The sequence below is a fragment of the Phalacrocorax carbo genome, chromosome 6 (assembly GCF_963921805.1).
Source record: "Phalacrocorax carbo chromosome 6, bPhaCar2.1, whole genome shotgun sequence".
Classification (NCBI taxonomy): domain Eukaryota; kingdom Metazoa; phylum Chordata; class Aves; order Suliformes; family Phalacrocoracidae; genus Phalacrocorax; species Phalacrocorax carbo.
The window spans coordinates 18,332,880-18,360,048 of record NC_087518.1 but is presented as its reverse complement, the minus strand read 5'-3'; the positions used below and the strand labels follow the sequence as shown (position 1 = coordinate 18,360,048).

At 43.7% G+C, this 27,169-nt stretch overlaps 2 long non-coding RNA genes across 3 annotated transcripts in view; one reads left to right on the top strand and one right to left on the bottom strand.

The window, feature by feature from the left end:
- The window catches only part of LOC135313844 (uncharacterized), a 105,962-nt gene that overhangs the window by 10,128 nt on the left and 68,665 nt on the right, over nucleotides 1-27,169 (bottom strand). The window lies entirely within an intron of this gene.
- LOC135313843 (uncharacterized) lies at nucleotides 13,228-17,768 on the top strand. Its single transcript, XR_010373333.1, has 2 exons — nucleotides 13,228-13,763; nucleotides 15,324-17,768. It is a non-coding gene; the product is annotated as an uncharacterized LOC135313843 (long non-coding RNA).

The following is a 27,169-nucleotide window of genomic DNA, read 5'->3' as shown; positions in this document are numbered from 1 at the left end:
CTTTTTGTCCCTTGTCTTTGTAAAGTTTTATATAATAAATTTTGTTGGATCACTTCAACACTGAGTTATGTTCTGCAATAACTCTGAAATCCCTACATGGTCGGCTAGACATAACAGAGAGATAGCTGCAAAGGGCCTTCTATACATTTTGCCCAATGTCCTGTACACCACGAGTGGCATTTATTCCCAGTGTAACTAAGCCAAGCCCAAGGGAGTTTCATCTTGGAGGAATTTTTCCAATAAGTCTCACCTCAGTGAGGGGAGGAAAAAAAAAAAAGGAAATTTATCCTTCCCTGCCACCCCCCAAGAAAAAACAAACCCAAACTTGTGGCTTAAGGCTAATACAGGGCTCTCCAAACCTTTGAGCTAAACATTAAAATACTTTAAAAGCAAACAACTATTTGGTTTCTGTATTTCTCCATCACCTTCCAGACAGACAATGAAGCAAAACAATGGAATGACTGCAAATACAAATACTACAGGCTTCTCCTTACAAATGTCCTTCGTAGTCATTTGCTTCCTCCTCTCCATGCACCCTTTTAAAAGATAAAATCCTTCAAAATTACCTCTTTAAACCACCGTCAACTGCTTCATTTGTTGTTTTTCTAGACAAATTCTCAAATTTAAATCCACTGCCTTTAGGTGCAGGTGAGTCAACTCTTATATATAAAGCATCCTCAAGGGGTGGGGATGCACTTCAAGTTTTCTAAACAGGGTTCAAGTAGCAAGGAGGAGGAACTGAACTCTGGATTGTAACAAAGCCCAGTGCTATGAGATATCTGCTTATGGAGCAAAAGCAACATCCTGGCACCATGGAGGTCTCTGATCCAAGCTGGGTTAGGTACCCTAAAGGAAAACTGAGACTTCCAATGCTGCTTTTCCCCTTGCCCTGAGACAGTGCATGAGCACAGGCTGCGAGGGTGGTGGAGACAGTGATGCTGTAATTACCCTAGAGCTTGATCCTGAGACCCAGGACTCACTTCACAAAGAAAACACAGTCAGGATCATTACTTATTGAAGAGCCAGAGCTGTGCTGTACATCTTCAGCAGATACTGCATGAGATGAACTCACATACCAAACACCTGGCTGTGGTCCATTTTGGTTGTGAGGAAAGGGTTGCTGTTTCCCAAATCCCATTTTCTTGCAAAGCGTGGACTTCTGCTCCAGCGGTAGCCGCTGCTAAGCCATGAGCCCCCAGAACCATCAGTCTGAAGTGCACAGTAACCACGAGGAGCTGATAATTGCATGTTGCTACTGCTATAGGATTTAGTCACATGTCAACTTTGCATTTATATTCAAGACAGAAATACAGTCCCATGTTAACCACAGCATCTCCTACAATGGGTTTTCAAGAAAACTTTACTATCAGGTCCTGAATTCATTTAAATCAGCACAGCCCATTGACACCAGCAGAGTTTCAGTTCATACCAGTCAGGAACAGGACCAACTGCTATTAAGCTTGCAACACTCTGGATCTGCATTTGAACTGGCTGATTGTCCCCAAACTACTAAGCGCTTCTAGAAGGCTGATGGACTGATGTTATTGATTGGGATGATGTGGCTGCCAACAGAGAGGCTGCACAGAGCATTTCAAAGCCCAATTTTGTTGCAACACTAAGCTGCACTGTCCTGTAAAAGCCTCAGAAAAAGGTTGTGATCAGAGCTTTGTTAAAGTTGGAATTAGTCCCCTCCTAGAAACACTGCCAAAAACACCTCCAGGAGGCTTCTTAGGTAGGACTTGCTGCTTTTGCGTTCACTGCTTGGGACTGCCTTTTCTCCTCCAAATTTTATTGACTTGCTTGTATCCCTGTCATCCCTCTTGCAGCCTCCAGCATCCCAGCCTCCTTAGCCCTCTCCATCCCTACTGACTCCTCATGGAGAGGACAGACCTCCAACACAGACCACAAACACCCAAGGCCCAGCGGGTACCAGCTTGGCCCCCACTGCATCACTGGTATCTGGTGACTGCTGGCACAGGCTATAGGACATGTCCATCATGCTTATGAACTACGTCCTTGCAGTTTCATTATCAAACTTATTTAATACTTTCCTGAGTTTTCCTAGAGGGCTGATTCTTTGCTGTTGTCCTTAAAGAACAGAAGTACAACTGGGATTTCCTTCAGACTGATGCTAGAAGGTATATAATAATACAGATTTACATTATGTTCCTTCTTATGGGATCCCCTGGCCCTTTACAAACTGCACAAGCATAACAAAACAACACAATAAAGCATGCAAACATGTTAATTGAAATATTTATCATTGAAATTCCACTGCCTAGGTACTTCCCACCAATAGTCTGCAGTATAAAGGAGTGAAATTGGGCTAGTACTACAAAAGCAAACACTACTCTTAACTTTGCAGTCGAACTAGGAGGCAATAGGAGAGTGAGCCACGCTACTCCTGGTGTAATCAGGTGCAAAGCCAGTCAGGCAGTGGCTTCACACCTGTTTACAAAGGCCAGCTCTGACCCAGCTCCTCAGTGTGCATCAAATCAACCTCAGCTTTGTAGAAAAGAGGAGCAATGCTCCAGTCTCTGAGGGTCACCAAATTTTGGCCCTGCCCAATTCTGTGGGAAACATCTTCCCAGTTGGGACTGCTGGTTGCCAGCCTTCTGTATAGTCCTGGGCACTGTCAGCTGGTTTAATATCTTAACTAAGCTGGATGGAGGGGTCTCAAAGGTATTGTGTATCGCATGAATACACCAAAACTAGTTCTCTATTAAGGAATAATTTCCAATAATGCAAATAGGTCCTTGTTCCCATCAGGGAGCAGTTACAGTGCAGTCCTTCATCCAAGCAGGAACAACAAAAGGAGGGACCTAGATAATCGTTGTGGAAAAGCATCGTTCAAAACTACCCTAGTGCCTGACTGCCAGGGCTTGAGGCCACCACTGCTCCCACTGGCATACCCCTGCATACTGTGATGAATCCTCTCTCTTCTTCAGATAGAGAAATGGCTGCTGTGAAAATAACACTCCAGGTCACAGTAGATCACTTGACACTGAAAAATGTTTGTATTTCATTGTTCTTCAGTTCTGTAAGCCCTTTGGCCATCTTCCTAAATTTGACAGTAATGTCTGCTATGTAAAATCAATTCTGGATTTTTTTAAAATGTCTTTATATGAACATTCTGAATTTTAAAATGCAGAAGGCTGATGAGAGCAGGGAAATGAACAGGAAACGAACGCATTCCAGTAGAGTTACAGAGAAAAAGGTTAGTAAATGCCTGTGCTGCTGCTGTTACAGCAGCGTTGCCATAGGCAAAGTGGTCTAAGGATAGTTAAACAATTAACAACTCCCTAAATTTTAGCGGCTTCTATTTCAGACCCGAAAAACATCTCCTTGGCCACTTCTTGTCAGCTTCCTTCCCAGCTGTAGCAGCAGCTGGTTTATTCTGAGATTTTCTTCCCAGAAACCTTGTCTTGCTGGCACTATTAGAGACAGGCATCTGCTTCACTGTTTCCAACTTCTTGAATTTCATGGACAAGTTTTACCAGGCACAAACCCCAGTTTATCATCCTAGACAACTTCTCACAGTAACACAACTGGAACCACAGCAATGAACAGAGCAATGAACTTCCAGCTGGAGTGTAACCACACAGGTCCCACACCTCAGACTTCCTCTACCAGGACAAGAACATCACCTCCAACAGGAGCAAGGTGACTTGCCAATGCTGGATCCTCCTCTGGTCCCGCGACCGAACATTCAAGATTTCATTATAACGCTTGGGAATGGGGATCATGTCACTAAGTGAGAATCCCAGATTTCATTCATGTAGTTCAAAAGAAAAAAGGAAAAACCCCTTATAACCAGATTTTTGATTGCCAAAGGTTTTCAGCACTGCAGGTCTCAATTAACAGCTGTCCAGCAGAGACACGCCAGTTTACTCTGCTTTCTGAACGAGCTGTGCATACAACACTGTCAAAGCTTTGACTCAAACCTATTAGCAGGGAAGGGGATGGCAGACACAGCCTGTGGGACAAACTTAAATGCCTGACCTGCTCAAGCCTGTCTCAGAAGCCATTCAGAAAGACTTTAGGAGATTAGCCCTTTAGGCAGAGGTGAATTTTAGATATCCTTCTTTGATACCACAGAGGCATACACAACCCATTTCAATCACTGTCAGTAGAAGCTAATGTCAGGCCTCTGCAGGCAACCCTGTGACCTTCTTTTTAAAGATTTATCAGCTATACACCGTAACACTCATATCAGCCAGGATTTAAAAACAGCCTCCAAGTTCACAGGCATGAGTCTGCTCACAGTTACCCTGATTAAGCCAAGAGCAGAATTCATTCCTTAATTGCTGATAGAGGAAAGGGAACAAAAATGAAGCTGTCATAAATAAACCAAAGTAAAGTCCAACTTCTGCTCTCAGCTGTACATGAGCTGGAAGGGGTCATTCAAGGAAGACAAGATAATTGAGTCTGGGGAACGAGGCCAAAGATGGGGTTGCATACCTGTCTCTGCCTTGCACTCCCCCGGCACCACCAGGAAGACAAATTCTGCTTATTTATTGTGTAACCAGATGGACTCTGGACTAGACTGCAGTCAAACAGGGACAGCCAGAGCCAGTCTAGACACACCCAGCAAGTGGTACAGGAGCTAGACTAGGTACCCATAAGCAGGCTAGCCACAGTGGCACAGGATCAGTGTGGAAAAAGTAATCTTAGGTGAGTTTTTCAACAAGGGGGTAAACTCCTGTGCCAGATGCTCTGCTGACATAGGTGGACAGAGCTCCAGATATCAGTGCCTCTGCTGGTGGCTGGCAGCTAAGAGTTTGGCTCCAAATGGCTTTAACCACATCAGCATCTGCTACATTTCAGATTGGAGCAAGATGACTTGAGGTTCCTCAATGTACCTTTCAAACCACAGTGAAGGGAAGCCATAAGGGAAAGACTGATGCAGCATAATATATGAAGCAATGAATGAGTTTACTAAAAATGCTCTCCTTGTGACAGCATCTTTCTCTCCATGAGGTTTCATTGCATAGCTGTAGTCCCCTTTGGTTTGTCAGCCTTCTTTTTCCTTTATTAAAAATAAAATATCCAAGCCCTGCAGGTAATTCAGATGAGAAGACTATAAATATTGCATACATGCTCCGCACCAAAGCACCATACAGCCTCACAATGCTTTCTTTTGGGAAAACATTTCCAAACTGCGGTAGTAAAAGGATCAATTTAGGCCGTGCTGCTGTAACCCAGCACCATCATACTTCTCTGCATCTCCCTCCTTGATGAATTACATCTCACAGAAACCTGGCCTGGCTCTTAGCTACTCTAAAACCTGAGCCAACACAGGAGTGGGGCTGGCTTTAATCCACCTTGATACTTTCACCAGTTAAGGACTATGAGAGTTGTACCTGTCTCAGGGCAACTTAGACTCTGCTTCTTATAATCCTGGCAACAGAAAATAAAGCAAATTCTACAAGCAGTAAGTAAGGGACTGGGAGAAGGGAGAACATCTGGGCTTCCAGGGAAAGCTCCTAAGAGGTTGTTATGAGGCAATTGGGTCCTTTCTCTTACCATCCATTTATTCAGCCAGGACTGGATGCTTTAGCCACATGGTGAGAGACAGCCACCCCATTACATCTCATGGGAAACTCATTTTCATATGGGTTTGAATTTGCTACAACTAAAGACAGTTGTGCAAAGGAGTCTGTTAAAATGTGTCCAGTGATCGGATGTGCCAGTTAATCATCTACTTCAAAGCTTGTCCCATTTGATAATAATTTTCCATGGTTGCAGAATTAAAGCTTAACTGGTCATTGGCTTTGAAAATGACCTTGTCTGACAGGGAATGTAGAAGAGAAAACAACAGTAACTTGACCTTCTCGTGTAAATTCTAGATGGAGACAGAAGGGGACAAAAATAGTGATGGCAATTTTCAACTGACTCAGTGATTTATTTCAGCTGGCCTGTAACGTCCCTGCCCCAGTCATCTCCAGGCACCAAAGAAACACCAGCTCTTGCCTCCAGGAGCTGTAGGGTAGTTTCTGTTTACAAAGGCAACCTGAACACTGTATTTTCTCCAAGAGCCCTACCAATGCGGTTTATTGGACACAATAAACAATTGCACTCTGGAGAAAGCAAAGAAACAATACAGCTTTTGGACCTGACTGATGAGGTGCCATCAGGAATGAATGCCTTTCTGCTCTACCTCCCTGAACACAGGCCAAGAGGCTGCTCAGGAAGGGACTGCAGGGACAAGCTGGTCCCAGTGTCAGCAAAGACAGGGTGAGCTGAGTGCTTTCTTCCTGCAGTTACTGACCTGTCTTGAAGAAATACGATGGAAACATAATAAAGTAGTATTTAAAAATCCAAACTACGGGTGGGAGAGTTTCTAAGCAGATACGGAGTGTGAAAACCTTCCTCGACACATCCCAGATCAGTAGAAACAAATAAGAGATTAAAACACTGCTTTTCTGCTGGACTTATGGTATTAACACAGTTTTACTATTCAACCTGTTGTAACTCAACTACCATGTGTAGAACGATTTTAGCTGGCTAACGATGGGATGGAAATGAATCCTAACTTCTCCTAGACAGACAACCAACACTGCAAATCAAAGGACAAGGATAAGACACAAACATTATCCAATGTGAAAATCTTAACTTGCTATGATACCCATATCAGACTTCGCTTGGCAGCCAGCATCCACTCAGACAAGATGCTAGGGAGTCAGGGCTGGTCACACGCATGGTCACTAGAAGAATTTTTTGGGATGGGGCAGGAAGGGAGATATAATTCACTACCAGATTTAAGGAAACTTAGTCACGCAATAATATGGATAAGTGACTAGATGGATTGTCAAAACAGAAAAAGTTCTTAGCATGAGTCCTCTCTTTTTGAAAGCACTTTGCTTAAGACTTACAACTCCATTTCACTTTCTGGGAGTAAAATTTAAGCTTAAAATCTCTGAAAACATGATTCAGTCCAATGAGATGATAAATCAATCGGGCGAAGAAAAATCCATTTAGTTTATGTAATTATTTATGCCATGACCTAAGATAAAATATAATATAAATTGGTCAAAACCATAAGAAGAGTTAAGCATTTAAGGGAATACTTGTTTAAGTTATACCTTTTTTAAAAAGGTTTTGGATCAAACCACTCTGAAATCAGAAATTTTCAAAACTCTGCACAAGTCAAGAGCTTCCCAGCCAGAAAGCCCCTTCTTTCCCTGCTTGTACCCACTGGTGCTCCTGATTTCACTGGACACTTGCAATGTACAGGCTTGGAAGAAATCCTCTGGCACGGCTGCTGAACTGAAGTCTCTGAGCTTCCTTGGTGCTCTGCTTCAAGCCAGCTTCCCCAGAAAAACTGTCCAACAGCTGGAAACCTGGTGTTTCCAGATCCACTCGGCTATTTTGCCCAGAAAATGGGATCTCAGGCCACCTGCTCAGTAAGATCTTGCTGTTTTGGAGATTGTCCATGAGGAAACTTAGAGCTGCACTTCAGACTGCAAAACTTCAGAGCCTGAAACGTCTTCATCTCAGCAACCTCAGTTTCATGGGGAATATTCCAACCCACTCCAATGACAGTATTTGTAGATATAGCTTGAGAAGCCATGAGGAAAAAAAACCCACAGTAAAAAGGAAGAGAAGATACTTGGAAGTGTTTTGCAGCTGTGAGGCATTGAGTACTTGTGTAATAAGAAAATTCTCCAGTGCCACGAAGAGCACAAAGATGCTGTTTATATTCGCTGCCTGGTTTCAGCAAGCTATTTTGTACTAAATTTCCCTGCTGATCCAGCTGCATTGCGATAGCAGGTGTATGCTAACATCAATCACGTTATTGCATTTTTCCCTTCCACCTTCAGGTGTAAGGGACACAATGCATCACTGTACAATAGGAGAGGAAGAAGACGCTGCCTAATTTCCCATAGGATGCAATATTTATCCTGTAAGTGCGGATTAACCAAATAACTTGCTAGCTTTGTGTCAAGGCTTGTAAGTAGTGGTGACTAATCCTAGCTAGTGGGGATTAACAATGTTTGCTGTGGGAAATGTGCCAGACTTCAATTATATCATGCCTTACAAACAGACTGCAATAGTTCTAGAGTAATAAAACTGTGTTCTTGCTACAGCACAGTGATAATGCCACAGACTAGAGCAAGCTCCAGCAAGAATATCATGTGGACAGACAGTAGTACCAGAGCCTGTTCTTCTCTTAAAGTAGGGAAAAAGGAGGAGAAGGATCAGATCTGCAGCCAGGAAGTCCTGATGTTACACTGTAATAAGCTACAGTTGAGCATCCATCACCTCTGCTACCCTCATAGATCAACACATGCGCACTCACACACTTTCCAGAAGGAGGGAGCACCAGAAGGCCATGCATGGCAGCCTTGAGAAGTGATGTTGAAGACTCAAGCTTTAAGCAGCACATAAGGCCAGTTTCAGAGCTGTGGAAGATCAAACAACTAGGGCCATCCTCATCATTAAGGAAAAAGCAGAAAGAGGTAAAAACTGCTAAGGAAGAGTGAGACCACCACAGCTGGTGCAAAAACTGTTAGGAGCTCACTTTAGACTTATTTGCAAGAACAAAACTGAAAGTAAATGCAGTATAATAGTTTGTTCATTCACCACTTAGGTGCAAGGGTTGCTATGGGACCCAACATCTACTGCAGCTTCAAAGCCAAGCATTTTCATTTAAGTCCCCATTTTCAAGCCTGTGCCCTTTAGAGGAGTCTGGTCTTGGACTGAGCTGCTGACCCATGAGACAGCTACAGACAGCCCTCTCCGTAAAAGGACTTTGCCCTAAACCAGCTAGTTCAAGTTAAGGATGATCAATCTGAGCAGGACACCTGGGGTACTGGTCACCTTAGACAGGAGACGTTGAAAGCGCAGAGGGGAAGACCAGGACGGTAACTGTGGTGAGCAGCACTGCTAGGACTAAAACAGAACTGCAAGAGCTTTCTGATGTTATTCCACTCACTTTTCATGATCAGCCACAACACTGGGGCAAATATAACTACGCAATCCCAGAGGTCCTTGCAGGAAACCTTTCCTACATGTCCTTTTCCAAGCAGGTGCACAGGGTAGCTAGAGTTGCAGACCACCACAGTTACAGATGGGTTTGGATGACTAGCTTTCAAGGAGTAATACCCAGTACCGCAACCCAAACATCTTCTGCATTCTTTGCCCCGCTTTTGACCTGTGTACAGTTAAATTCACTATGCTAGTAGCTAGAGAGCAACAAAACACTGATAGGACATGGCCTACAATGAGAATCCAGGTGCCAAAATACTACTTTTCTGGCCTCTATTTCTCTCCAAAGCCGCCTCTCACCCTGTGGCACAGACCATGGCAGCTGCAGGCTCCATCCTGGCTAAAGGAGTTACTGCAGGGACACTGCAAGTGCTGCAGCAAACCAAGAGCTCCAGCTAGCAAGCACAAGTGTCCCGCCTTGTTCTTACCCAGAAATCCTTCCCCATGCAACTGTGTTGTACAGAGATGCAACTCACTCAGCTCTTCATTTCACCCCCTAATCGTAATGAGGAGACACAAGACTCCTTACAGTACAGGAAAGAGGTCTGTGATACACTGCTTAAAGCAGGTTGGAATGATACGTCCCATCTTGACCACACTGGCTCATTTTCACATGCCTGCAGCCAGACCAAGGGCTTGACTCAACACCAGTTTGGAGCTTCTATTTGGTTTCTAATAACTATGGATAAAATGCAAACCAAAATAAACACAAAAATAAAACAAATCACAGCAGCTCAACTTATAAGTATTGCTCTCCCACTCACTGACCTGACAGAGTCCCATACTCAGGAATCAAATCACTTGTCTTCTGAGTATAACTCTTCTGCTAGAAAGCCTGCATTCAGATGTACCCATGGGAGCTTTTTGCATTGTACAAGACAAAATCCCCTTTCTGTGCTCCTCCTGGAGCTCTCTAAATGAGCTATATATTAACCTTGATTTCTCCCACATGTATTGGTAGTTATTACTACTTAATAGTGCTCCAAGGTGCTTGGGAGTAATGGTAGCACAGAGATAATTAGAGAGGAAGGAACATCTACTTATGAGTAAGGTATACACAGCTGGAACAGAGTATTTTGCAATGGCATGATTTCCCAGTGATAGCTGTGCCAGCACACCAGAGATGGGCAAGTCATTTTTCAGATTGACAGATCAGCCCCTGATGACTGCACCCACCTCCACAAGGAACTTGGCTAGAAAGGCAGATAAACCCATCATAAAATGGCTCCTAGTCAATTGACAAGGCCATTCCACGGCACAGGACACTTTTAAATCCAGATTATGCATCTAAATATAGAGAGGGGATTTGAAACTGGGTCTTGTGCCTCAATTAGCAGTGCTCTCACCAGCTAACTACTGGGAAGAGCACCACCACACATTCGTTTTCTGAATATTTCCATACAAAATATTTAATTTCTGATATAAATCAGAATTCAGTTTAGCTGTAGTTATTTGCCAAACACAAACATAAGTTGCGAGCAGCTTAAGACTAGTTGAAAATGCACTTTGGGAAAAAAACAAGTTTGAAGCAGTATGAATATCAGATTTTTTTCTGGCTACTGTTCATCACTGGCTCTCTGCTGGCTGATGCATATGTGGCCAGACACCACCACCCCTATTTTGCAGTCAAGAGAACAGGGGGATAGGGAAGGAAATGGCAGGATGTCTTGCAGGCAGCACTGCTGCTAGGCTGAGCTACACTCAACCGAAAGGCTGGCCTGGTGAGGTTCTCATTGCTCATGTATGGACATCTTACTATCAGCAGAAACAAGTTTCTCCCATTTATAACCAGTTATTTAAGTAACAAAGTTAAACATTTCGATTTATTTCTCATTCCCACATTCCTACAATCTTACAAGTCCTCCTTGTGATTTTCAGGTACCTCTGAAATTTGCTGGGAGCTACAAGAAGCCTCTCTCTTTTCAATAGGCAGGTCTCCAAGGTCACATAAGCCAAAAACAGAAGCGAGGCATGACATGGAGCAGGGCTCAAGCTGCTGCATTCCCCAGGCCTACCAACTTGGGGTCCCCATTTGCTTGGCTGCACCTAGCAGCAGGGCTGGGCAAGAAAGCAGAAACCTGAGGTGGGAATAAGGCAGGAGCAGTCCTAGTGGAGTGTACAAGAAGGACAGGGAGACCAGAGGTGGGTAGACTTGGGGTAGGGAGGAAGGTGGTAATGGTGAGACCTACTCCAAAAACATTAGGCTTTGCTGCTTCAGATTCTTCAGTAAGACATGGAACACGAAACCTACTGTGAACCTCAAAGAAAGCTTTGGTCACCTCCAGGCTGCTGCAAAGAGCTGCTCCCACAGCATTTGGAAGTTCTGTCTCCACCTGTCCACTCCTGCCTTCCTTGTACTGAGCATTATGTTTATGAATCATCCATCAACCTCCCTCCTTGATTTATTTGCCAAAAAAAGACTTGCACTGGGTGGCAATTAAAGAGGTAGAATGTGATATCCATCAGTCTGTGTGCCTCCGAACCTGACCACATCCTGGTGCAGCAACTCCTCGCAGGTGCTCGGATACTGTGGTAATGGGTATTGTACAAAAAATACAACATAACAGTTACAGCAACACCCAGTGAAGGAGAACTTGCCTTTCTGTGCCAGAAATGGACTCCACAGCTGTGCCCAGGAAGCTGATCAGAAAAGGAGACATATACTAATTTCCCCAAAACGTGCTTTAATGAATAAGGTCATTAACTCTATTACCAGGCACTGCTTCCAACCTGCTGTGGGACAGAGGCCACCAATGGTATGGACATTAAACTGTACTTCTGAGGATCCCAAGCCCAGGAGCCTTCAAAATGGGCAGGTATCAAGAGGTGGGCAGAAGTCCCATGACATTCCAGCTAATTACACATAGCTAGTGAAGGCCACATACATGGCTGGGTCAGTTTCCCATTACCTTTTTCTCTGCAAATTTGGTTTCCTCACAAAGAACTATATTGGCACACGCAATATAAGAGGAGGACATGGGAGCCACCAACACCACTCTCCCTAAAACTGCAGGAAGCCTTACAGCAAAAATTTTCCTCTACTAGTGCCCACAGGGCATCTGTCCCAGGATTCTTCCACTCCATGACCAGACACTTCCCCAGCTTCTCAGGGAACTGAACACCTGTAACAGAAGAGAATATCTGCAACATGCTATAAGAAGGGAGCAGGAGAGACAAACGATCCTCCCCACATGTAGCCTAGGCCCCTGCAATAACAAGGCATTTGCCAAAATATGGAGCTAAAACAAATTCTGCCTGAGCCTTGAACCAGGCTGGCTTTTTCTTCTAGCACTCCATCAAAATGGCTCACAAACTCACCCCAGTCGTATCTACCTCCAGAGATCCATTCTGACCTCCAGGAGAGGTGTGCCTGCCCTCACGTCCACTAGGTACAGTATTTAGTATTTGATGAGTTTGGTATGCTCCTTACAAGCAGCCTCATCCACTCTCCATGACAGTCAGCAAACCTTTTGCCCAGTTCTTGCATCCCGGAGCATTCCTAACACCACAGAAACAACTACTATGATCACCATGCTCTTCACTGGACTTGCAAGCAATAAGTGACTTATGCAGTCTCCTACAAAGGTCAGGCTTTTACAGATTTGATTACAAACTTTTCCTGGGACTCTGCTGGACTTGACAGCTTTGTTATTACAGCTGTGCTTGACAGCACAGTTATTACACCATCAAAAGCAAGAAGTGGGAGAAGAAAGAGGTGGTTCCTCAGAGAAAGGGGAAGAAAGGATATGGGCTGGGCAGTTCCATTCCCCAAAGTTTTTTTATCAACCTTCAGAAATTTCAGTCAAATGCAGGATTGTACTAAAAATGTTACAGTGTATAACATTTTGCAGGTATCAGTTGTACACACCAGGTACTCAGTATACATACTATAGAAAAATATTTTTTTAAAATTTTGTACTAAACCCCATATTCTCCTAGAAACAAGTAAAAAAGAATATACTCATATTCTTTGTTTAGCTCACTTCCTTTTATAAGGGCCATATGCCATTTTTTATTCTAACACAGTGGTCAGAGAATTGTGAAATACAAATAGTTTCTCTTCTTCCTCTTCATCATTATGTACAATATTGACTGCTCCCACTCACTAAGATTAGCTATATTTTGTAAATAGCAAATACACTTTAGCATTTTTTTCCAAGGCTTTCTCAATTCTGGTGATGTAAAACTTTGCTTTGATCTATTAAAATCACTCTTTTGTCTACGTACCTTCTAAAAGGCCGTATTTCTTTGTACAGCAAAGACCATGGTCTTTAACCTGTACTTTTCATCACTGTTATGAAACTGTCTCCTTTACCCAGACCTACTACACCAGATTTTTGACAAAGTTACAGTTTCATTTGAGAATATTTGACTTGTGATGACCCAAACGTTCTGGAAAACATTCCCTAAAGTTTGGCTCCTTTCTCATTTTCCAGGCTTGATGCTCTAACCATTCTGGCACTTCCTGTCCAGAGAGATAAGAGCTGCATAATTTGTGAACCTTCCTAATGGGCTGCTTTCACTCTTACCTGTCTAGTGTTTAGATAAGCATTTTAACAGTTTTTAAAAGTCTAGTCCTGTACAGTATAAACACTATCTAAAAGTGGTTTTGTAGAAATCCTGCATTAAATGTCTGTGGCTTTTATGTCCTTAATATACACTTGATTTCTCTAAGTATTGATTTCGGGTATGTCTTTGTACAGGACCTCATTTCTTCTTCTATTCAGCCACAATCATCATCATCATCATCACTGGAGTGTTCAGCTTCTCAGGTAAGAATTGAATGCTTTTTTTTTTTTTGGTACTAGACCTGCAACACTAGCTGACATGTTTTAAGTTAGCTATGTCAATTATTATGTTAATATTTCGACTTTGCCACTGGCTTGGGCATTTAGTGTTGCTTTTGTTGCTTTTCCACTCTAATGTTCTAATTCCTCTTGAGCAACGCACACATGCACCCCCCACTCTCCCATTTGTTCAGCTGTTTAATAAGCTATTTCTACTTGTATTGTGCATGTAATCTATGCCAGAAGCATTAGCTGTAGATTTCATAGCTGTATAGCTGGTCTAAATATCACTCAGTCTTACTTACCAAACTTTCACAATATACCTTTAGCATCAACGATTACACTATTTAAAATATGAGCCAGTTAGTGTTAGTACAGCATTTTCTTATTTGAAGAGAGATTTTTGGAGAAATTAGTCTTTGAAAACTAGACTGTCCAACTGGACTGTTTCTTAATTACAACAAAGAACAGGCTGTTTCTCCCAAATAAGACTACTAAGAATTTGTTGCTCCCTTCAGCGTTGCTTTGATAAACAGATGGCCTGTGGTCATTTCTTCAATATGGAGCATATAATGGTTGGAAATGGAGCTGGTTCAATGCGAGCACTGCCTTCTTGTCCATGTCTGTAGCAGAAATGAGTTAGAGGCAACAGGTTGGCCCTGACCCATCTTGCACTAGGAAGTGGCACTTTTAGAGCATGAGATATCAGGAAAAAGGGTTCTTTGTATTGAAGATGATGTTTCTTCATTGCATTACCACAGTGAAAAGTTATACAGTGATGCTGATCCTGTCATGTTTTTGCCTAATAGTTTTCCTTCCTCCTTTCATTCTGACTCGGTTTTGGGACCCCCAATACAAGACAGACATTGAGGTGCTGGAGTGTGTCCAAAGAAGGGCAACAAAGCTGGTGAAGGGTCTGGAGAACAAGTCTTATGAGGGGTGGCTGACAGAACCAGGGTTGTTTAGTCTGGAGAAAAGGAGACTGAGGGGAGACCTTATCACTATCTGCAACTACCTGAAAGGAGGTTGTGGTGAGGGAGGTGTCAATCTCTTCTCCCAAGTATCAAGCAATAGTACGAGAGCAAATGGCCTCAAGTTGTGCCAGAAGAGATCTAAGACTGGATACTAGGAAAAATTTCCTCACCAAAAGGGTTGTCAAGCACTGGAACAGGCTTCCCAGAGTAGTGGTTGAGTCACCATCCCTGGAGGTATTTAAAAGACATGTAGACATGGCACTCAGGGACATGATTTAGCCCCTAGTTATTAGGTTAACTGTTGGGCTTGATAATCTTAAAGGTCTTTTCCAACCTAGATGATTTTACAATTTTTAATAAAATATTTTCTTCAATATTTTAATACTACTTGAAAAAGCTGAGGATTGGATAAATGCCCCTCTTCCTTTTTTCCAACGCTTTCCCTGTGCTTTGGAGTACCTTCTCCTATACATAGCGGAAACTTATTCCTACATATTTGCAGCTGCTCTTTGTGTTTACATCACAGCACAGATTAAGTACCTAAAATATCTTGGATAATGTTTTCTTATAGACACCATCTCAGTGAAATGACAACAAAGACCATAAGGACATTTCTGCAGGTGTCAGAGGTGCCCAGCAGGAAAACTTCCCAAACATGGCATTGGGATGCCCAATGCTGTGGCTGTCCCCACTCCTCCCTGAGGACCCAATCCCAGAGGCAACTGGACACAGCACCATCCTCTCATTGCCTACAGCCATTCAACACAGCTTTATTGACTTCTGGGCTCTGGAGACGCACCACCAGTGGCTCTGGGAGTAAAAAGCAGCAAGTGGTCTTCAGCAATGTCTCCTCTGGCTGTTCCCTTCTACCAGGGCACCACTGTCAAACATGACCGTGATGTAACGCTGGGATGTCACCACCATGCAGCACAGGCATTGCAGTGACGTGCCAGAATATCCCACTGGTAGCCACAATCAGCCGGCGCCAGTTGGCCTTTGCTTGCTGGCTGGCAGGACAAGGCCTGGCTGTCCAGGGCAATGGCCAGCAAAGGAAACTTCGGCCCAGCTGGGGCAAAAGGAACTAAAAGGGAATTGACTCCCGCAGAAACACCATCCCTTTCTGTTCCACACGAGCCAGGGCCATCGGCAGACATGATTTCTCCTGGCTTTCCAGGACAGGGGGAAAGACCACCCTGTGGCGCTGCTGTACGAGCAGGAAAAGAGAGTGGGGTAAGGAATGAGTTTTAAACAATTGCCCTGGTGATTTAAGGACATTTTTTCATAAGTTTGTATCAAAACCATGTGTCATTGCCCTTTTTAAGTCAACACCCTTCAGAGAAGGCAAGGGGATTACTCAGAGGCAGGTCCTGAACAGTATAGCTATGTATAAGCAAAGGGGATGGAGGGAGAGTCATTTGGCTGCTTTTTGGATGAGAAAGCATCATCTTGGTAGTCTTGGGAATAAAGACCATAAGCAGTTTGCAACCATCTGACCCCAGGCTATGACTTGCCCTTCTCAGAGTGCAACAGGACTGAGTGTGGGCAGTGCTGAGCAGAGATCCTGCAGGAGAATGTGAACTCTTCAGGAAGTGGTGTTGACTTGACAGCGAGGCAGCATGCAAGGACAGCATTAGGGCACTGCACTATTTTAGGGACTAGGTCTTGGGTGTAGTATAACATGGACAGGCCAAACTACAGTCACCACCGAAGACTTTGGAGCTCCTCTCGGGAAAACATCTATTCCCAGTGATTTGATGATAGGCAAATAGCCTATTCTTTCAGAGCTTAGTAACTTTGGAAGTTTAAGCAAGAAATAAGCGTTCTTCACTTCCTGCCCTGATACACCAGGTGATGCTCTGAATGGTTTATCAGCAGTGCATTAGAGAACACCATTTCAACAGAGAGATAAAGCTTGTGTGCATATTTCTTCCGTGACCACTTTGAAGTGCATTTTAAGTGCAAGATCTTATATGTGCATAGTCACAAACATATTGGCTTCTTAGCATGTTTAGCCCAACATCATGCCAACTCTCCCAATCTTGCTTTCTCTGTTGTAGCATGTTCCAAAGGGAAGTAGCAGAAGACTCACACTACTTTGCTTACCAACTATAAGCCATGTAAATAGATGAGTGCTTCATTTGCATGCACATATATCTGATAACTGCATCTAGGGCAAGCTTACAGGAAAAAAAAAAAAAGCTCATTTTTCCCTCTTGAGGTGGGACTGAGCATCCACAAAGTGGTGTGGGATAGAAAAATTGCACAGGCACAACATAAGTCTTGGATCTGAAATGCATTTATTCTGGGTGTTTGATTGGAGATATCACATGGGACCTCTTTCTCTGATGTTAGGATGTTCTGCTCCCTCAAGATCAGTATCCTCCTGGACACCATGAAATAGACTTATTCAATGTCATTAGTCCCTTCTCTGACCTGTAGGTCCCTGCTGTCACCAACCACGTACCCCGATGCCTCCAAAGCCAAGTTAGTCTCACTGACATGCTGAACAGTTTCTCTTAATGAAATATTCTAACAGGCACGTAACTCTCAGTCTCAGTGGCTTAGCTATAAGTCTGTATCTGATTTTAAAAGAACCACCTTTATGTTGTACAGAAAAGTTGCTGCTTTCTCTTACAGTCAGGGATGGGGAGGCATGGGTAGGAAGGGAGAAGACCTTGAAGTCTTCCTGTAAATGATAGCTTTCACCTATATCTTCAGCCTTTAAAAATTTCTGTTTGGGGAGGAATACTACAGCCAGTGTGTCCAAAGAACTTTGCTTCTGTAAAGGCCAGTCAAGTCCAACCAAAAGATCTCTTTCAACTTCAGTGGTGGCAGGATCTATTCTATGATTTGGCCCTTAAACAGCAGCAGTTCAAAGCAATGGGCACTAACAGAACAAACTAAGGTATCGTTACTATTGTTGAAGTTGTAAGCTGAAGTTGTAATAATTCTTAATTATTTGGAAGAGCATTTTTGGTCACAGCTTGGTTATACTGTAATAAACATCAAAAAGACATTTACCTAAATTTCCTGCACACTTATACTGGTCAGAACAGCCTTTAGACCTATTTCCTATAAGCATATATAAATGTGCACAGAAGAGCACTGCCGTGATTCAGTGACTTTATACCAAACTGCCTAGGTAAGTACTGACTTTTCAGAAGGATCTAATGAAAAACAAAGCCAAATATTTGGAAAATACACATATTTAGAAATTAGATTACAACATCCATGTCAGAAATATCTAGAGTTGGAAAAAAGTCAGGTAAATTGCAACATCAATACTACCCCTCCTCTCCAAACTTGCTTTGATGTTCTAGTCAAATATTTCAGACTACAGATCAAACCCAACTTTTTTTTTTAAATGAGGAACTTTAATGAAGAATTTCAGGAGTCAAGGACTTGGGGTTTTCTTCTGCAGACCAGTAAGCAGGTTTTCAAAATAATGACCACCACAGCTATTAGAGCAGGGAGCACACATAGCACTGTCATTGCATTCCTCTCCTGACCAGCTCTGGGCTCTGTGCAGGAGGGAGCACTATGCCAGGTATGGGAGACTTAATACATACTTGTATTTCCTAGCAATGACAGAATGGCTGAATTAGTGTTTAAACTACATATGTATATATCCTCACAACTGCAGGTTCCTGGTGCTTATGCCTTCTTTCAAGCATCCACATCAGTCAGCACAGCAAGTTTCTACAGCTATGGCTCAGGAAAAATTATTTTGCCCTAGAGAAAAAACCAGGCTGCGGCAGCTTTGCAGCTTCTTCCAACTTGAAAGGGGTTGCTGTCTTCCTAAAGACATCCAATTCTGCCAGGACAGTCTTTCTGCAAGAAAAGCTTTCTTCAATGGATACTACCAAACCAAAAATACTTAAAATGCAGAACTTTGACACAAACTTCCAAAGGATAACACTGTCTCATGGGGCAGACACTACTCTTCTCCAAAAACGTACACATCGCTTAGCTTTCTCCTCTCCCTGGAACAGCTAGGCCAGGAGCATCGCATACCTTTACCCTGACATCCGTAAGGTGCACAACTCAGATGACCTGCTTCAACAGGCAGGACTGACCATCTGAGACTGTATGCTTGCAATCATAGCAGGGCATCACAGAACAAACCTTGTACCAATTTTGCCACTAATGGTAACACCCTGTGACTGAACACCTTAAAGGCTGAGGGGAGCTCAAGGACCGGAATTTCACTACTGTGAGGGCTGGGAACCCACTAGGAGTATTTAATTTCCATTAAGTTAACATTTCTGACACAGAAGAGCCTGAACTGACCAAAAGTTAACAGAGAAATTTATTGTTCAAGGTACAGGGACGAGATGGTAGAAATGGGGCCTGCAAAAACCAAGCGTTTGCTCTGTTTGGAAGACAGGATAGCACCCTGAGGGTTACCACAGTACCTCACACTCTTGGGTCTGGTATTTCCAGAGTATATCAGCATTATCCCACAGGGATTTCCTCACTTCTGAGATCATATGAGCCTACACATGGATTTCTCTGCAGCACGTCCCAGGCTGAACTAAGGAAAATCAAGGACTTATAAAGGAGAAGAGAAATAATTACACTTTTTCAGTTCTCCTACACTGTTACAGATAGATCCTTTGCAGAGCTTTTCTCACAGATATGTTAACTAACCCATGCATTACATCTCCTGTCACTCACTCTGAAAAACAGGCAGAAGAAACAGAAGATAACAGACTGTGTGTGAAAGACTACAAAACACCAGGGTCAAGAATGAGAGGGGGAGGGCTGAGGAGCAGGGATTCACAGCTGAGGGCTCTGCTCGTGTCATGGATTCACCCTGGGACCTTGGGCAATGTACTTTGCCCCTGTCCCCAGATAAAGTCAGGTAGAGCTCTCCATTATGACCTGTGCCAGAAGCAAAATGCTTAAAGGAAAGCAAGGGAGTGAGATGGGTTTGTCTGCGAAGCAGACACAACACCATTTCCAAGATACTGAGGACCTCAGATGAATGGAGTTCTATCTCTGCATACATTTAATTATCTCATTTAGTCCTAAGATAAACAGCAGGAAGCATAAATAGCTTTATGGGAACATATGAAACAGGACAAGACAACCAAACAGTCTCCCTCTCCAGCCATGCTAATTCTATTTCAGGCTGCCTCTAACTACCATTCCCCTTCCTCTGAAGAAAATTTTTGTGGCTGAAAGAACATAGGTGGAACAGGAACTCCTCCAAGAGAAGAGAGAAGTCACAGACATCATGGGGTGTCTCTCGGAGATGGCTCATTGGCCCTAGACTACTTTAAATTTAAATGCTTTCTGTCCCTTGGCACCTTTTTTTTTTTCTTCAATAAAATACATTGACGGAATAAGCTGTTACAGCAAGGCAGCAGGAAGCAGAGCACTTGATGCTAACCACTGAAGTTAAACATAATTCACTGGAAGCAAGGCAGACTTCCCTTCATGAGGAAGCAGGACAAATGCTTGACCACGAAAGCTGGTCTAGCCCAGTCAAGGTGAGACTGGAAGAGAAGATCACATCCTGGCTGTGAAATGGGAAGGCTGACAAGGACTCTGTGCAGACCAGGACTGCTGAGGGAGATGAGTTAGAGATCAGAAGAAGCATCATGCATGACCAGGGTGAGTGGTGTTCCCAGGACAGCTTGTTGCACAGTTTCTGAGCACGAGTTCAGTGAAGTCCTCTCCACAAGATAGCCTTGCCCTTTGTTTCAGGCTCCTCTTCCTCCCTCCCTCTCCACCCACAGTGCGAGGGGCTGCACACTTCTTGGGAACTGTCAGGGAAAAGCAAGAGAAATAATCCAAGCATCTTCCCAGACTGTTTGGTCTGAGCAAGGAACTGTGTTCTTTTAGGACAAATTCCATCCATGTCAGCTAGTCAATGCCTCATCTTTCTGCTCATGCAGGACCCTCTGACTCCCTACACTCTCTCTAGTCAGCAGAAAGGCAGAACTTCCAGAGGTAGATTCAGCCCCATAAAAGTCAAAGCTGACTGAAGAAGGCAGGCATTGTGGGAAAAGGGAGAACATGCCCCCAGTACAGTTAAATGCTGAAGATCAGGTGATGAGAATCTGACAAGAAGAGGCTTATGAACCTTTCCCCCTCAGAGAGGGACAGTGAAATTAGGCAGACACAGTGACGGGCTGATTTGACTGCAGGGAGCTCCTGCTTAACATAGTTGTTCCAAAGCTGCCACAAGGTATTTTCAATATAAAATGTTGGGCAAAAAGTAGGTGCGAGCAAAATTGAGGGGAGAAAGAAGAAACCTGAGGAAGTACTAAAGGCTCCAGTATGTCTCTAGCAAAAAGCAGCATGCCCTCTTCCTAAATATCAAGTTCAATCTGCCAAAACTTTTGTTGGTCTGCTAGTTTAAATGGATAAATTGTGAAAGTGTGATTAGCACGAACAGTGATTTAGGAGATGGAGTTAAACAGACTTCCCTGAACCCATCAGGTCTACAGCAGAGCACTTTGTTGGGAGAAGGCAGGACGTTTCTGGCCAGTACTGTGGGGCTCAGCACCACACTCCCCAAGCTGAGGGGACCACAGCACAGCTGTGACTGTCAGAATGGCTTTGTTTCTTACACATGTCAGAGTATGCATTGAGATGAGAGATGTTTATTAATTTCATCATATGAAACAAACTGTATGAAATTATTAAGACAAACTGAAGAGTCTAGTCCTGACATGGTCTTTAATTCTGAAACCAATATTTATCTCTGTGTGACAGAAGAGGAAAGATTGGTAGACTGAAATAAAAGGGAAATGAGGACTCAAGACAAATTCCATTTCCCTGCTGCAGACCAGTTACAGCCAAGATGCCAACAATTTGGAGAGTATGCAAGGAAAAGTGGAGAAAAATTATAAATATAACATAGGAAGTTCAGAGCATCCCATCCTGTTCTCAGCTACTCAAAACCAGATGATACAAACTGTTTTCCAAATCCTGCTGCGTTACACTGTTGACAGAGGCCCTCTTATTTGCCTGTTGGTCCTTTAGCAACAAGCCACGCATGCATGGTATTGCCAATTCCTCCTAATCTCTATCCTGCACTCAGGATGGACCATCTGGAAAGACTATCAGAAGTAACAGCAGAGAACGGATGAGATACATTCACAAGCTTTTCTCTTGTGAATCCTGGTGCCCCTGGCAATGGCAAGAGTTTTGCCTATTGACTTCATAGGCATGTGGGTTGAACACAGATACTAGCTAAGTACAAGCAGGGATAAAATTCCAAATTATTCATTCCTTACAATATTTTGCAATGAGCTTAATGAGAGTTCCTGCATAGTGGCAGCAGCCGTTCTGGCAGTGGCAATGTCATTTAAGCCATGCATTATTGGCAGGCAGGCAATGAGCTAGCAGTGCCAGTGGGAAGTCAGGCCTAGACAGATGAGGAATCTTCAGACTTGTGGCAGTCTCAGACCAGAAACATCATCCCTCTCAGGATGCACCTGAAACCACTGAACCGGTGGGTGAAGAAAGCAGACAAGGGACATAAGAACAAGGTGAGAGACTACTTGAATTTTGCCGTAACTTGCCAGCTGTCCATATTTTATGGCCCATCAGTATGTTTGCAATTAGGAAAAAGCAAGGAAAGGCCCTTTCCTGTCATTTAAATTCATCTGTCCCAAACACCGACTCAGAGTGAGCCCCAGGCCAAAGAGGTCTGGCCAGGTTTGCAGACACCATGTGAACAGGTCAGCCATCATGGAGGAATGGGAGACACATCTATGACAGATGGGCACAGTAGTCTCTGTAAGCAGCTTACTTATTACTTATTGCATAATAAGAAGTAATACTTACTTATTACATAATACAACCTGTCTGCTCAAAAATGGGTGGAAAATCCAGGGATGACTGGGCAAACGCTTCACACACTGAGGGACTCACATACATATTGCCTGTGCTGCTCCAAATTTTCTCAAGCCCCCATATCCTGAGAAACTGGCAAAAAACCTTATTCCAAATATTAAAGAGAACAAGGTTGAAACATGCTAGTGCAAATCCAGCCTACACAACTGATCTATTACATTCAACAGGAGTCTTTTCTCTGACTTCAGCAGACTGATTATCACACCAAAGTTAAGGAAACAGGAGAGAAGATTGCCAGCTTCTTGATTTCATGCAGTTTAGAGCAGCTTTGATATAGCCATGCTCCCTGATGCTGAAGAGGATAGGACAACAGCCATAGAACACTTATGTTTTCAGTACACCACAGCATGTTGGGTCTGTTGTGTCACTCACACTGCAGTCCTGAACACTGAATATAGAGAAAACCCATGAGAACCATTCATCTTGAAATACAGCTTTCTCCACAGGACACCAAACACCATTTAACTGTGTGCCTAAATTCACATGCATGAGCAACCTCACTAAAGCAGATTGGAAGTTGAGCACCAGCTTTATTAGATCAAGGCTCAAAGGGCAAACTAAGCCTTGTTTAGAAAACACAACTCTGTTTTGCAGTATGGTTACAGAAATGCTTCTGCCAGCTGAAGTTACGCACCTCCTAGCTCCTATTCCAGTGCAAATTCCAAGAAGTAAAGTGAACCATGTGCATGTCTGAGGGTAAGGCAGATAAAGGGAATAGGGAGAAGAAGAAACACAGGGCAATTCTACACTGTACAACGGAGCACACCACAGTATTGCCATGGCAGTGCTAGGAAGCTGGATTGTCCTGTCCAGATTTGCTGAGAAGTAAAAAAAAAAATTAAATGTAAAACTCTGACATAGCAAAATCTAGGGGCAACATCATTCTGCTGGTCAGCAGCCGTACTAAATGATTCCTTAGCACACACGTAATACATAGGCTGGTAGGAGCACAGAGTTACACATAAATGTAAGGCAAGCAGAAGGCAGTGGAGGAGAGTGGTGCACTTCCATGACAGCCCTTAGAGAGGAAAAAAAAAGGATGAGGAATTACTGTAGTCTGTGGGCTGTTACATTTTGGGGCAGCTGTAGGAACCCCTAGGAAGACAGGAAGAATTTAAACAGTGACAACTACTGAGTGTTAAAAAGGCCAGTTGAGAAGCATGGTAGAGGGTTAAATCATGTAACAAAATGGACTCCCCCTGCAGCTTGCTGGTGCTCTGCGCAGTCTTGGAAGCTGAATCCAGAACCTGAGACAGGTAGAAATGCACACCCACACAACACAGCCATTTACACCACTCATCCCAAGGGCCATGTGTCCTTCCAGCTCCTGTTTGTCCCCTACATAACTTAAGGCAGCCATGCCCTCTTTACCTCCTCAAGGGCAGGACTATGTGTTCACAGGGTCCTGCATGTATTCCTCTCCTTGCGCCAGCCAACATGCCACCAGCTGCAGGGGATAGACCTCAGAGATGGCCCAGTACCCTGAAATGGAGCTGAAAGGAGGTCAGACCCAAAGGCCTGACCTTTCACTCCGATTGCCATTTTTTCCAGGAACTTGTTCAACTACAAGTAAAATGAAGTTTCAGATGGATTTTCATGCTGACATGGGGGAGGGGGGAACCTCTCTTAATAAAAAAATGGAATCATATGTCCACAACTTTAAACTTATTTTCATAAGTACTTTCAAAACAGGAAATTCACTAAATCCGATCCTTTTCCACAAAGGTCTCAACTTCAGCAAAATTTTCTAATAAAAACACTTTCATGGAAACATTTGTGGCCAGCTTGCGTTTTATTCTATTCCTAGGACATGCACCATATGGGCCTGGAAACAAAACGGTAGTTGTAGGGGGGACAGGCAAATTTTTCACTTTAGTAAGCAATAGTTTTGCTTAAGCACCTTTCTCTCACCCAACAATTGGAAACTTTCTATTTCACATTTGATTTCTATTAGCGAAGATTTCCACATCTTCATGGAAAATGGCTGAGGCTAGTATTTGACTGTACTTCTGCCTCCCCAGGTTCAGAACTAAGCCTTGACACTTATACATGATTTCACCATTTCACCACTCAAACAAACCAAAAGCCAAGCCTAGTCCTGCCAATATCCAGCCTCTGGAGCAGTTAACCATTCCCTACTTCTGTGAGCCTCCTTTGCAAGTAAGACTGGCTAATCAACAAATGCAGGTCTCTATCAATATTCTTCTGCTCTTCGATACCCTTCCAATGTCTTTTTCCCCACCAGCATCTGAAAGGAGCCAGTATATACCCAGACATCACAAATGCACGAATGCATGCCAGGACAGGAAGGACAAAGTCACAGATATAAGAAGATGGAATTGCCTGCTTGGCTGCTGCTTGCTCTGTAAAAGTTACAAAGTCCAGGACAGTAGAATTTCCACTGAGCTTGCATTTTCTGTGATGTAACTGTTTTAAATTATTTAAAGAAAAAAATTTAAAAATGCAAACCTGCTGCTGACAAAATCCCATATGAGCTATGTCACTTGTGACTAGGCCTGTTAAGAGTCCACTAACATGCTGAGGAGCTGTAGGCTTTTGTTCAGCAAATAAATTAAGCATGTGCATGTTTCAACCTTAGCACAAAGGAAGGGTTTACTCCTGGGGAAACTCTGAAAACCAGCTCTTCCTTCACATGGTCACTATACTCACTAGCTTCACCCTCTCTATTCCAGGTGTCCCAGAAACAGTACAAAGCAATTGCTTCTCTCTAGAAAGCCATCAGCAGTAAATACAGCAAGGCAAGCACACAGCTAAGTAGCCAACACTCAGAAGCACAGGGGAAGCACAGGCTCCGGTGCTCCACCTCTTTCCTCCTGGTTGCATTTTTCTCTGAACAACTTGTTCCAGTGTTTCACCACGTTCATTGTAAAAAATTTCTTCCTTATATCTAGTCTAAATCTACCATCTTTTTGTTTAAAGCCATTAACCCTTGTCTTATCACAACAGGCCCTGCTGATAAGTTTGTCGCCTTCTTATAAGCCCCATTTCAGAGACCTTCTTGCAGCCTTTCAGTACTTAGAAGCCTTCTGATCTCCAGGCTGAACAACCCCAACTCACTCTCTCAGTCTTTCCTCATAGAAGAGGTGCTCCAGCCCTCAGATCACTTTTGTGGCTCTCCTCCAGACCTGCTACAACAGGTCCATGTCTTTCCCGTGCTGAGGACTCCAGAGCTGGATGCTGTACTCCAGATGGGGTCTCACCAGAGTGGAATAGAGGGGCAGAATCACCTCCCTCATCAGCCACATTACACCTGATACAGGGCTGTGCAAGGCCAGGTCCAAGCAGCAGCTGTATACAAGCCACACACCCACTGCTAACAGCACATTAGGATGGAGAGAGTTCAAAATAATCAATCTTCATTCAAATGAGGGCAAGGGTGACAGAGCAGTGGAACAGGCTTCCCAGAGAGGTTGTGGAGTCTCCTTCCCTGGAGACATTCAAAACCCACCTGGATGTGTTCCTGTGCTCCCGCTCTAGGTGTGCCTGCTCAAGCAGGGGGGTTGGACAAGATGATCTGCAGAGGTCCCTTCCAACCCCTACCATTCTGTGATTCCCTGCCAGCACTCAGTTGTATCCTGCTGCTCTGTTTATCACCACACACTCTCGGGAAGTCATGAAGCAGAAGAGGGGTCTGTGATCAGATGTGAACCAAGACAGTTTCCCATGGGGCACCATCTCCAAATCCCCTTGCTGAAGACACTTTCCCAAAAGCTTACCATACATCAAGCTATTTAAACAGTGGAACTAACCTGTAGTACCTTTTTTCCCCACCCCTCTTCAAGTAAGAAAAGCCCTTCAGTTGCCACGGAACCCTGAGAAGTCTGAACCCGCAGGCTCGTCTAGCCCCAGGTCTAAGATTGCTGATTCTCTATCTTTTCATCCCTTCTCCTGAAAGCAAACACTTCATTATGACATTTTATTAAAGGCATCTTCCCTTGATCAGATTTCGCATCCCCAGAGCAAATCCAGGTTTTCCAGGTCAGGGTTTGGAGATGAGCTTTCTACCCCACCTCTCACTGTGCACACCAGCATGCCCACAATTTCTCTTGGGGTGTCCTCCCTCTGCTCCCTGCTTCAGGACAGCAGGATGCCCAGATCTTGCCCTAAAGGTAAGTGGTACTTTCTGCCACCCTTGTTCTTCCTTTCAGAAACAAGGGAAGCCTCTCCTGCCCTGTCAGATCTAACTGGAAACAAGGGTTTGGGACCTCCTTTTCCAAGGATGAGGCAAGGCACTCAACTGAAATTGCAGGATTCAGCTTAACACAGCCTCTTGAGGAGGTCAGAGTTTAAAAGGAAAAGTATTCCCATTCAATTAAACAGGAGCAACAATCAAGGGGAGCTCCAGTTTCACTTTTATGAGGCTAGTCTTGTGAATCCAGTGATGGTACAATACAGCTCTTAATGATAAGCACTTACCCAAATGCTGCAAAAACTGCTCTTGAATTCACTGAATATTCCACAAATCCAGAAATCCTGGTATGAAATTAAGTATTGGTGAACAAATCCATGCAAGTTTTCCTTTGG